This window comes from Limanda limanda, chromosome 17 (assembly GCF_963576545.1).
Source record: "Limanda limanda chromosome 17, fLimLim1.1, whole genome shotgun sequence".
NCBI classification, from domain to species: Eukaryota; Metazoa; Chordata; class Actinopteri; order Pleuronectiformes; family Pleuronectidae; genus Limanda; species Limanda limanda.
The window spans coordinates 261,731-275,054 of NC_083652.1; the positions used below are offsets into that span (position 1 = coordinate 261,731).

The 13,324-nt window shown below is 42.3% G+C and overlaps 1 long non-coding RNA gene across 1 annotated transcript; it reads left to right on the forward strand.

Annotated features, from left to right (window-relative positions):
• Positions 1-11,746: 11,746 nt before the first annotated feature.
• Positions 11,747-12,077, forward strand: LOC133023505 (uncharacterized). The gene is made up of 2 exons (XR_009683065.1): positions 11,747-11,813; positions 11,954-12,077. It is a non-coding gene; the product is annotated as an uncharacterized LOC133023505 (long non-coding RNA).
• The last annotated feature ends 1,247 nt before the right edge of the window (positions 12,078-13,324 follow it).

Here is a 13,324-nt window from a genome sequence, read left to right on the forward strand (position 1 = left end):
TGGTTTTCTTTGGGTACTCAATACAATTATACAATTATAAACACAAATCTGATGGATATACCCCTACCCACAATACTACCCACCCACCCCCGGCCAGCCTACCCCATGCAGCAGAAGTACATAGAATGTATATTACATTACATTACATTACATTACATTTCATTTAGCTGACGCTTTTATCCAAAGCGACTTACAATAAGTGCATTCAACCCTGAGGGTACAAACCAAGAACAACAAGAATCAAGACAGTAAAATTTCTTCGAAATAAAGCAAAACTACAGAGTGCTATAAGTAAGTGCCATTTTAGTGCTACCAAAGTGGTTAGTTTTTTTTTTTTTTTTTTTTTTTATTCAAGGTACAGTCGGAAGAGGTGTGTTTTTAGTTTTCGGCGAAAGATGTGTAAACTTTCAGATGTCCGGATGTCGAGTGGGAGCTCATTCCACCATTTAGGAGCTAGGACAGCAAACAGTCGTGATTTTGATGAGTGTTTAGCTCGCAGTGAAGGAGGAACGAGTCGTTTAGCTGAAGCAGAGCGGAGAGAACGTGCTGGTGTGTAGTGTTTGACCATGTCCTGGATGTAAACTGGACCTGATCTGTTTACAGCATGGTATGCGAGTACTAGTGTTTTGAACCGGATGCGGGCAGCCACTGGTAGCCAGTGTAGGGAGCGGAGGAGCGGAGTAGTGCGAGTGAATTTAGGTTGGTTAAAAACCAGTCGAGCTGCTGCATTCTGGATGAGCTGCAAAGGTCGGATGGCAGTAGCAGGTACACCTGCCAGGAGGGAGTTACAGTAGTCGAGGCGTGAGATGACCAGGGCCTGGACCAGAACCTGCGCCGCCTTCTGAGCAGTGGCGGCTGGTGACATTTTTTTGGGGGGGGGCGCACTTGGGCGGCGCGGTTTAAATAGCCCACCGCAATGAGAAAAAAAAAACTCCGGGGTGCTCCGGGGACCTCCGGTCCGGGACGTCAGCCGGGAACGTGCTCCTCCGGGACCGTCTCCGGAGGTCCCCGGAGCACCCCGGGGAGGTGCTCCGGTGCTCCGGGAGGTGCTCCGGTCCCGGTCCCCGGACCGAGACCGGGACGTCCCCGGACACGTCCCGGTCTCCGGAGCACCGGAGGGAGGTGCACCCGGGGAGGTGCACGGTGCTCCGGGAGGTGCTCCGGTCGTCCCGGTCCCCGGGGAGGTGCTCCGGTGCTCCGGGAGGTGACCGAGACCGGGACGTCCCCGGACACGTCCCGGTCTCCGGAGCACCGGAGGGAGGTGCACCCGGGGAGGTGCTCCGGTGCTCCGGGAGGTGACCGAGACCGGGACGGTCCCGGAGGAGCACGTCCCCATGCACGTTAACATGTGGGTAAAAATTTCAGCTGATTATTACTGATCAATAAAACTACACACACGACACAGTAAACAACAATGATTCTATCTGTCCACTGTCTGTCCTCTACCTGTCTCACTCAGTGCTCCGGGACCGGAGCTGCACCTCCGTGCAGATTAAAAGTATCTGCTAACTATGCAGCTCCTGTAGATCAGTGATAAGGTCTCTGATTGGACAGTCCTGTCAGCATGATGTATAAGAAACCCTTTCATTGGCTGTAGGCGCAAGTGAAGTGCGCCCATGGCTCGAACTGTCATCCGCCATTGAGAAGCTGTCCTTGCTCAAATGTTCCTGCCCCTTTTGTTGGCTTCCATAGACTTCCACTTGCCCGGCGCCCACAGGGAGGAGTGGCTTCTCTCTCAGTGATAACGAATGGCAAATATATTACCAAATATAATATATTAAGTGGTTTTTGACAGGGGCTTACGGTCTCCGGCACACATTTAACGCTTTAAAACAGTACATTTCTTATTAAATTATTTGATATATAATGTTTTTTTTTTTTTTTTTCATCTCAAAATTGTAGGGTGGGCGGCGCCCCAGCGCCCTGTATGACGAACCGCCACTGCTTCTGAGTGAGAAGGGGGCGTATTCTCCGGATGTTGTAAAGCATGAATCTACAGGACCGCGTTGTTGCAGTAATGTTGGCAGAAAGGGAGAGTTGGCAGTCGAGTGTCACACCCAGGTTCCTAGCAGTCTGAGTGGGGGTCAGCACGGAGTTGTCAAAGTTAATAGTCAGGTCATGGGTGGGAGAGTTTGTCCCTGGAAGGAAAAGTATTTCAGTCTTGTCAAGATTAATCTTCAGGTGGTGAGCGGTCATCCACTGAGAGATGTCAGTCAGACAGGCAGAGATTCGTGCTGCTACCTGTGTTTCTGATCGGGGAAAAGACAGGATTAGTTGGGTGTCATCAGCATAGCTATGGTAGGAAAAGCCATGTGAGTGAATGACAGAGCCGAGAGTGTTGGTGTACAAAGAAAAGAGGAAAGGACCCAGGACCGAACCTTGAGGGACCCCAGTAGTGAGAGGACAAGGTTCAGAAACAGATCCTCTCCAAGTTACCCGATAAGTGCGTTCGTTGAGGTAGGAAGAGAGCAGGGAGAGGGCAGAGCCTGAGATACCCAGGTCCTGAAGGGATGAGATCAGGATCTGGTGGTATATATATATATATATATATATATATATATATATATATATATATATATATAGGAATATTAGATTATTACAATACAATACAATACAATTGCATACATCACTGCTGCAAGACAAAGCATAGAAAAGAAAGAAAGAGGAAAATTAAATTAAAGAAAAAAATAAAAAATAAAATAAATCTATAAATAGGTAAATAAATTTTAAAAGAAATAAAAATAAAAGAGGGGAGGGGTTGCCATCTAATCTTCCTCTTGTAGTGGGCTTTGTATGCTCTCATAGTACGACAAGAAGGGGATCCAGGTTCTCTCAAAGCTCTGTATGGAACCTTTCAAATATATCTGATTTTCTCCAGTTTCAAGAAAGACATGGTGTCTCTAATCCATCTACTGAATGTGGGAGGTGTTTGCTCCTTCCATAAGAGTAGTATCAGACGTCTGGCAAGCAGAGAGGTGAAAGCTATGACAATATGGGCCCTGCCTTTAAGAGGACGAGTTTCATCAGTAAAACCAAAAATGGCACATAATGGGTTTGGAGGGATGACTGCACCAAACATTTTAGAATAAGCATGAAAGATGTCTCCCCCAAATTTTCTGAAGAGAGGACAGGACCAGAACATATGTACGTTCAGCTGGTTGACTTGAGGCTTGAGGGGTCAACATCAGGGAAGATCTTGGCAAGTTTAGCCCAGGTCCAGTGGACTCTCAGGATGATTTTCAGTTGAATTAGGCTGTGTCTAGCGCAGGGGGATGATGTGTGTACTAAGTTGAGCGCAGCCTGCCACTGATCCTCTCTCATTACCTCCCCTAGGTCCTCTTCCCAAAGTGTTCTAGTTTCTTGCAGTGACTGGGGGGAGATGCTGTAGATTTGATTGTAAAGGACTGAAATTAAGCCCTTAACAGTGTGGAGACAAGATGAGAAGATTGTCAGTTGCGTTATCTGCTGGTAAATTTGGAAATGAAGCAATGTTTTTCTGCACAAATGTCTTACTTGGAGATATCTAAAAAAATGTGATTTTGGCAGGTTGAACTTCTCAGAGAGTTGTGCGAATGATCCAAATCTGCCGTCCAGATTATAAAAGCTGAGTCCAAGGTAGAGGGTGGGAAATTATAATTATTGGCAACTGGGGTGTGAATTGACATTATAGACAGGTTGAAATGTCTTTTAAACTGCGACCAGATTCTAACTGAGTTAAGAACAATTGGGTTGGGGAAGAATCGAGTATGTGGGGTCGGAGGGGACGGAGCGCATAAGACAGAGCGCAAGTGGACCGGGCCGCCTGTGCATAGTCCTCCATCCAGAACAATATTTTCTGGATATTACAGGCCCAGTAATAATGTATAAAATTGGGCAAAGCCAAGCCAGCAAGCCCCTTGGGTCTCTCAAGTGATTGCCTTTTAATCCTGTGTGATTTACCATTCTAGATGAAAGACGCTATGCAATGGTCCAAAGTTTTAAAAAACTTTTTCCTTATCAAAATGGGAATCTTTTGGAAGAGGTAAAGAAATTTTGGTAATACAATCATTTTAATTAGGTTAACTCGACCGACCAAGGAGAGCGGCAGGCTGGACCATCTCACCATATCTTGTTTACACATTTCAAGGAGCACTCCAAAGTTCTTTATAAATAGCAGTGAAAAAGTGGGTGTGATTTCTATTCCAAGGTATTTTAATCCCTTCTTAACTACTTTGAGTGGGAAATGTGATGGGGAAATTTGAGAGGCAGCCTGATTGAGAGGGAACATTTCACTCTTCTGGAGATTAATTTTGTAGCCAGATATTTTCCCGAAATTATTTAGAGCAGGGGTCTTCAACGTTTTTCAGGCCAAGGACCCCCAAACAGGTGATGAGATGGAGCAGGGACCCCCTACTATATATATTGTATAAAATTGTGTTTTATATTAAACTGGGCCTAGTGCCATGTATAAACATAACTACCCTGATATTGTGCATTCAATACTAAGCTATTCAAATACAACACGGGTTCATATATATTCATGTTTTTAATTTAAACATGTGCAAGGTACAGGGTGGCCATACCACTGCCTTTTATAAACATACAGTGGGTACGGAATGTATTCAGACCCCTTTAAATGTTTCACTCTATTTCATTGCAGCCATTTACTCATGACCATGTGATATTTCAGTTTTTCTTTTTTTAATAAATTTGCAAAAATTTCTACTTTTCTGTTTTTTTCTGTCAAGATGGGGTGCTGAGTGTACATAAATGAGAAATAAAATGAACTTTTTTGATTTTTGCAAATTGCTGCAATAAAACAAAGAGTGAAATATTTAAATGGGGTCTGAATACTTTCCGTACCAACTGTACATCTTGCATACAACACTGAGCTATTAAAGTAATTCACATATTCATGTTTTTATTTTTAACATACATGTAGAAGAGACAGTGAATCCTCAAGCTATCTGTGGATGGCACACATACTCCCACATTAGTGAGATGTCGGACCCTGATGGGTAGCACACAACTTATCTAATCTTGGATGGATGGTGGTTGTCAGGCAGAGGGTCAAATAAGCCTCACAATATGTTGGATGCATGTTAATGTGTATTGAAAGACATTTAAATTCGTGAAAAAAAAAAAAAAATTTGCGACCCCCCTGCTGTACCTCCGCGGACCCCCTAGGGGTCGCGGACCCCCTGTTGAAGACCTCTGATTTAGAGTATTGACAATTGAGGGAACTGCCGTTATAGGGTTAGATATATATAATAGCAAGTCATCAGCATAAAGGGATCATTTGTGAATAAGTCCACCTCGCACTATGCCTGAAAACTCACAGACTGGTTTTGTTATTTTCACTTTACATTAACACTTAAAGTTTAGTGCAGTGTAATTGTTTGCCGTGATAATTAAATGCCAGTGTGATAATAAATGACAATTTCAAACCATACAAACTGTCATGTTGTACTGTATTTAATAGAGGTTTTCTTTACTGTAAATTAAGTGTAAATGTAAAGTGAAAATAACAAAACGAGTCATTATGACTTGTGAACAAATATAATTCACGTCTTTCTATACTAAAACACAGAGTGTTAATTTCTCCGGGAGACAGTGAACGTCCCTCGCTACATCTCTAGCGCTCCTCTACTGAGCCAATGCAGGTCTCGTGAAAATTTTTCCAAAGACTCGTACCCGAAGACCCAGTCGGGAAATGAACGAATCATTTCTGCTTCCTTGACTGAGCCTATGGAACAGTCCCGATGCGCAGTGAACCTGAGTGACTGAGAGACAGAGAGCTGTTCTGTGAGTGAGTGAGCAGAGCCGTGTGTGACGGGAGGAGCGCTGTGACGCTGTGTGAGGATTTTCATTCAGTCCAAGCACAGATAATGACTCCGATTACTCGTATTATACTCGTGATCGGCAAAAGTGCTTTATCCGTACCGGATACTCGTTTCAGCCGAGTATCCGGCTCGTCTCTAGTAGTAACTTCTCCAGTCTAGCAGCCAGGATTTTAGACAGAATTTTATAATCGTCATTCAGTAAAGAGATAGGGCGATAAGAAGCGCACTGTAGCGGTTCTTTATCTTTTTTAGGGATAATTGTAATAGCAGCTTGTCGTAGGGTTGGTGGAAGCTCTTCAGACGACAAGGATTCATTAAACATGGCTTGAAGCAGTGGAGATAGTTCAGGTGCAAATTTTTTATAGAAATCTGAGGTAAAGCCATCAGGCCCAGGTGTTTTATTGCATTTTAACGATTTAATAGCTTCTAAGATTTCTGTGTTTAAGATCTCTCCCCCAAGTGGAGAGTTGTGCTCTGGAGGGATAGAGGGAAATGTGAGTTTGTCGAAGAAGCTCTCAATTTTTGGGGAGTTTTCGTCCTGTTCAGAACTATATAGGTCACTGTAGTATTGTTTAAAGACCTTGTTAATCCCCAAATGGCTGGTCACAATCTCACCATTTTCCCCATGAACCTTAGGTATGAGGCGAGAGGAGGCGGATTGGTGGGCTTGCTGGGCTAACAGTTTGCCAGCCTTATCACCAGATTCATAAATATTATAACGGGCCCTGGTGAGTAGATAAGTGGCTTTGTCTGTGGTCAGTGTATCATATTCTGTCTGCAAGCGCAGTCTTTCTTTATAAAGATTTGGAGAGGGGGATGAGGCGTATTGTTTGTCAATATCGGTTAAGGCTTGGGAAATGGTCTCAAGTTTTGCCATTCTTGCTTTTTTTATTCTGGAGGCGTACTCAATTATCTGCCCTCTAAGGAAAGCCTTAAGTGCCTCCCATATGGTTGAGTGTGAAACATCAGGGGTAATGTTAGTTTCTGTAAAGAAATTAATCTGAGAGGAGATGTGATTTACAAACTCCTCATCAGCCAATAGCAGTGGGTTAAGCCTCCAATGGCAGGAGGTTCTGAAGCAATTTGGTAAACTCAGTTGGAAGGATAGAGCGCCATGGTCTGAGACAGAAATGGTGTGATATTGGCAGGAGCCTGCACTCCCTACTAACCTGTTATCTATCAGAAAATAGTCAATGCGGGTGTAAGTATGATGGACACTGGAGAAGAAGGAGAAGCCTTTTTTATTGGGATATTTAAATCTCCAAATGTCTGAAAGACCAGATTGTGCACAGAAACCATTGATAACCTTGGCTGATTTGGTGAGAGCCTGCGGTCTAGCTGAGGATCTGTCTAGTGTGGGGTTGAGCACACAGTTAAAATTGACTCTTATTATCAAGTTGTAGTTGTTAAGAGCAGGTATGGCAGAGAATAGTTTGGTTAAAAAGTTGTGGTCATCAAAATTTGGGGCATAAACATTGACAAGAATTACAGGAAGATAGAATAACTGCCCAATGACAATGACGTATCTCCTGTTGTTGTCAGCGATCACCTCTTTTGCTTGAAATACGATATCTTTGTGTATAAGGATTGCAGTCCCTCTGGCTCTGACGTTAAACTGTGAGTGGTAAAGTTGTCCAACCCATCTCCTTTTAAGGTAACTGACCGCGTCAGTTTTTAAGTGAGTTTCCTGTACAAATGCAATATCTGCCTTTAGTTGTTGGAGGTAGGATATTATTTTCTGTCTTTTCACTGGGTTATTAAGTCCTTTTGCATTAAGTATGGAACAACACTGAGTGTTAACTAAGTAATTTTGTCTAGCACAGGAAATTAGGTTTGAGGTCGATTGAGAGCGGTGGGAAGCCATAGCGAAATGAGTTGATGGCGAGGGGTGGGGGGATGCATGAAAATGGAAAATAAAAATGAAAAAAAAAATGAAAAAAATGAAAAAAAAGGCTTTGTGATCCACGGAAAGAAACGGAGGTGGCCTCTCTTGCTAGCTTCAGGATGCGCTCCTTGGTCTGGAAGTGGTGAATCTGCACGGTGAGGGGATGTGGCCTGGAGTCCGCTGGGTTCTTCTGGACCATGGTGATTCGATGAGCCCTGTCAGCGATCGTCGAGGTAGGGAAAGCCTCCAAACCGAGTGTCTCCTTCAGCAGTGTGTCAATGAAGTGGGATGCAGTCCTTCAGCTTTTTCAGGCAGTCCTATTATGCGGATATTGTTCCGCCTGGATCGGTTTTCAAGATCATCCAGTTTAACTTTCAGCTCTTCGTTTTCTTTTGAGAGCGCAGCACAAGAGGATTCAAGTCTCTCAACTCTTGTGTGCATGTCGTTATGCGAGGTTTCCAGCTGGAGAATGGTTTTGTGGGCGGCTGTGGCTGAGGGGTAGAGTGGTCGTCCTCCAACCTGAAGGTCAGCGGTTCGATCCCCAGTCTGAACCATCTGCATGCCGAAGTGTCCTTGGGCAAGATGCTGAACCCTAAATAGCCCCCCATAGAATAACAAAGTGCTGCAAGTAGATGCACTGTATGAATGTGTGTGTGAATGGGTGAATGTGAAACTGTACTGTAAAGTGCTTTGAGTGGTCTTCATCAGACTAGAAAAGCGCTATATAAATACAAATCCATTTACCATTTTGTGATGTTGGTCGATGATAGCTCTCTCAGCCGAAAGTTGAGCCGAAAGTTTTGCTATAGTGCGCTCTTCCATGGACGTTAGCAATCTATCCATATCCGGCAGTGTTAGCATGTTGCTAGCCTCGGGGTCCGGTTGCTCCACTGCTAGCTTAACTGTGTCGGCTAGTTTTGTCTCTTTAACTTGTTGGTCTGCCGTTTGGCCTGCTTTTCTATTTGTCTTCCTCATCTTCTCAGTTAAGATAAGCATTAGTACTGATAGTTGGATGTAATTGGACGGATTTAAGAAGGAATTTGACCAAATGTTTACAAAGTACTCCCGGCTTGCGACCTACTCTGCCATGCCGGCCTCGTGTCTCCTACCCAACCTTGAATAATCTAATGTTATCCACACATCTAGTTGATATATGGAGGCTACAACACCCAACACATAGGGATTATTCTTTTTTCTCACAAAGACATAAATCTTAATCTAGAATCGACAATTTTTTGCTTGACTCAAACTTGATTTCAAATGTGATCTCCACCTCATATCATAATATTCTAATTTCTGATCACTCTCCGATATCATTGGTGCTTAACCTCAACCATAAGAAACAGCACTTTAGTTGGCGTTTCCAACCTTCACTTCTCTCCGACCCCTCGTTTTCTCAGTTCATTTCTGCTAGGATCTCAGATTTTTTGGAAACAAATGATAATCTAGAGGTTACAGACTCCACCTTATGGGACGCTTTCAAGGGTGTGCTTAGAGGACATATTATTTCTTTTGAAAAGCTCAATGAGGAAAAAAAAGAAGACGCGCCATTTAGAAATTGAAAAGGATCTAACGCAACTAGAAACTGCCTATAAATCTTCTGCTAATTCTGTCCCCCTACAGAATATTCTTAAACTGAGGTATGAATATAACGATATACTATCGGCTCAAGTACAGGACCAACTGTTTAAATTGAAACAAAAACAATTTGAACTTGGAGACAAGCCCCAGAAGCTACTAGCCCGACAGCTGAGAGGTTTGCAGGCTAGCAGAGCTATACATAAAATCAAATCAAAATCTGGGGACATTATCACTGACCCCAACAATATAAACAAGGGCTTCAGGGAATATTATCAACAATTATATACATCCAAAGCTAAAGGGGACACCTCTGCGTGGCTGGTGAACCTGAACCTTCCCAAATTAAATGACGAGGCGTGTGAAGCGCTTAACGCTGACATTATGCTAAAGAGCTTCTGAATGCTATAAAATCCTTTCCCAATGAAAAAAGTGCTGGCCCAGATGGTTTTTGAATCGAACTATATAAGAAATACCCTGAACAGCTGACTCCACTCTTGCTCAGGATGTTTAACCACTCATTTGAAACTCAAAAATTTCCAAACTCCTAGTATGAAGCCAACATCGCACTTATTCCAAAAGAAGGGAGAGATGAGACTGAAACCTCATCCTATCGTCCAATTGCCTTGTGGCAAATAGGTTAAACAAACACATGGCCTCCATTATTTATGCAGACCAAACTGGTTTAATTCCTGGTAGATTCTCCTTTTTTAATGTTATAAGATTAATGAACATAATGTACCATAACTACAGAAAGGATCAGAAGGTGGCAGTCCTCTGCTTAGATGCGGAGAAAGCATTTGATCAGATAGAGTGGGCATATTTGTGGAGGGTATTGGAGGAATTTGGATTTAATGACCGATTTGTCTCATGGATTAAAATTTTATATGCCCACCCTTCCTCTTCCATTCTAACAAATCAAGAAAGGTCAACTCCATTTCCATTACATCGTGGGACGCGCCAGGGCTGCCCCCTTAGCCCACTCATCTTTGCGATTGGTATTGAGCCCCTAGTGGCAAATAGGTTAAACAAACCCTGATTAGTATCAGGCAGCACAGCTCTCTTGAACCCATTCACCTGGGAGATGTGGACCACCATCTATCCTTATATGCAGATGATGTTGCAATCTTCATGACACAGCCTCAACAGTCTATTCCCATTCTGTTAGACCTCATAAAGTAATTTGGAGAAGTTTCTGTATACACAATTAACTGGCAAAAAAGTGAATTTATGCTTCTTGGGGATAACCATGAAGCAGAATTTCTGCATAAACTCCCATTTAAAGTTACAGACAAGCTGAAGTACCTAGGAGTTACTCTTCCAAAGGATCCTAAGTTAATATTTAAACTGAATTTCCATGAAAAGGTGGAAAAACTAAAAGGAGATATTGGCTCTCTATGGTGGGTCGTATAAATGCTATCAAGATGGTTTCACTGGCAAGATTCCTCTTTCAGAACATTCCTATTTTCCTCACAAAGTCATTCTTTAAGTTATTAGACTCAATAATAATGCCTTTTATCTGAGGTTTTAAAGCTCACAGAATATCAAAAACTCATTTACAAAAACCCAGAGAGAAAGGTGGATTTGGGCTGCCATGCTTCCAGCGTTACTACTGGGCGGCAAATCTTAGAGCTCTTGCCTTCTGGGGTGACGGCTACAACCTGGGGCCGGTTTTTCAAAAGTAATCTGATCGGATTACAGCTATCGGATTGGATCAAATCTTGAAAATGGGTATTTCAAAAGAAAAAAAGGATTCAGAAATTGGATTGGATCACATAATCTAATCTTGTTGTTGATCCGGATCAAACCTTGAGTTTGAGTTTTTCAAAACTTTTTGGTAGGATTGGGATCATTGTGATCCCAAAAATCAGGATTAAACTGATCCCAGCAGGAGGGTGGATTCTTGGTGGATATCAGTAATAAAACTATGTAACTAAAATTGGTTAGTTAAATAATACAACATTTATATCATGCATTTTACAGTATTTATATTTATTCATCAATTTCACTTGAATTGTTCAACAGGAAGTACATAAAGTAGGTAGGCTATGTAGGGCAACAAAAGACCACGCTGAAGCCAAGAACAGCCAAACAGGCAACAACCCATATAAGAGGGGTGAATACACAAACATAGTCCTTGATATTATTGGAGGTGAAAAGTCGGAAGCTCTGCATGGGATCCAAGATGTTGCAGAGGATGGTGAGCCTGTGATGACAGCAGAAAGTGAGCCTTCTTCAGAAACATTTATTCTTAATCTCTGCCCTGTAATCGAGGGAGAAGGTCAATCACAGGTGGAGCCAGAAGGCCTAGTTCCCACAGGACCCCCAGAGAGAGGCTCAAAGCACCCAAAGAAAGATGACGCCTATAAGGTACTTCTGCAAAAAGAGACTGAAAGGGCAGAAGTACAGATCCATCTAGCAGAGGAACAGCTTATTCTTGCCCGACTACAGCAAACCAAGCAGCAGATGATGATGATGAAGAAGAAGGAGAACTCATAAGAAGAACTACTCATAACAAGAACTAAGAAGTAATTTATTTTGTTAAGTATTGGACATTTAAACCTTTTTTTATCCAGTTCAATTCAATAAATCTTTGTTTGAAACCTGTTCGAAACATCCATAATGTATTTGTGAGTAAAGTATGTATTTATTTACTTATTTGTTGTAGGTCTCAGATGAGTGGACTGCCTGTTTCCAAGAAATGGACAATGGAGGGGGATGTTTATATTGTTTGTTTGCTGTTCCGTTCAGTCCTATTTTCTGTTCAAATAAAGCATATTGGAGTGACCCCACACTATTCGACCTGTTGTTCTTTACATAGCTACATTGTGATAGTCCCATTTAGACCACAGGTAATCCAGATTTGGTAATCCTGAAAAGTTTGAATCCGGATCAGAGTAATCCAATCCCACATTGCTTTGAAAAACCAGCATAAAAATGAAATGGATTACGTGATCCTGGATAGCAGAAAAAGAGATTTCCAAATCTGGATCAGTTTGATCCAGATTAAAACTTTTGAAAAACCGGCCCCTGTGGAGATTTCAACAAGCACCCCTGCGCAGAGGTGTAAAAAGTAATGAAATATTGTACTGAAGTAAAAGTACCTTTACTTTGATGAAATTTTACTTAAGTACAAGTAAAAGTACCAATCTAAAAATCTACTCAAGTAAAAGTAAAAAGTAGTTTATTTAAAATGTACTTTAAGTAAAAGTTACTTAGTTACTTCCAACAACTTGATGGGGGCCGCTCCTATACAGTGCAAAAAAGGACAAGGGGTCATAAATCCAATCCAAAAACAGTTATTTTTAATTAAAGGAGACATTTACAAATTTAAGTGCAATGATATTAAACATGTCAAACATTAAACATTTAACATGTCAACACAACATTTAAGAACTTTTGGGAGGACATGTCAAGACATGAACCACATGACAGCTAAAATAAAAAGTTAAAATGCCGCTGTCCCACTGCATATTTAAACTTTTGGTTAAACTTTGGTCCACCTTTCGAGCACTAGTCTACAAACTTCTTGTAGAGTTTGAGCAGCAGCTGATTTTCAAGGTGAGTAGAGCTCATCCGGGTTCACTTTGCAGTGAACAGCAATCCAGCACAGCTGAAGAGTCACCCGCAGACGGCCGAGGCAGGTAGGCCAGTAGGCTATTCAGTTTCAGGCAGTGTTGTGCATGAACGCGTTCAAAAGAACACGTTCATTGAACACGTTCATTTTTATGAGAACGTTGAACTGAACGCAACTTAATGACAAATAATCAATTTGAACGGTGAACACGTTCATATTATCTGAGGTTTAGCTAAAACGTTACGTAATGTTTCCTTCTCCTGAGGAGAGACACTGTCTAAAACGAATGCTTGCACCATGTCGTTGCGATCGTTGTTGTGTTTATTTGAAATGAAATGCAGTCTTACAAGGCAAAATACCGTCTGAAAGTTGCAATTCCGTTTTTCAATTTTTTTTTTCGGGGGGGGGGGCAGGAGTGAAGCTTGGATAGAGCACCAAATGTGCTAGGGCCGCCCCTGTGTA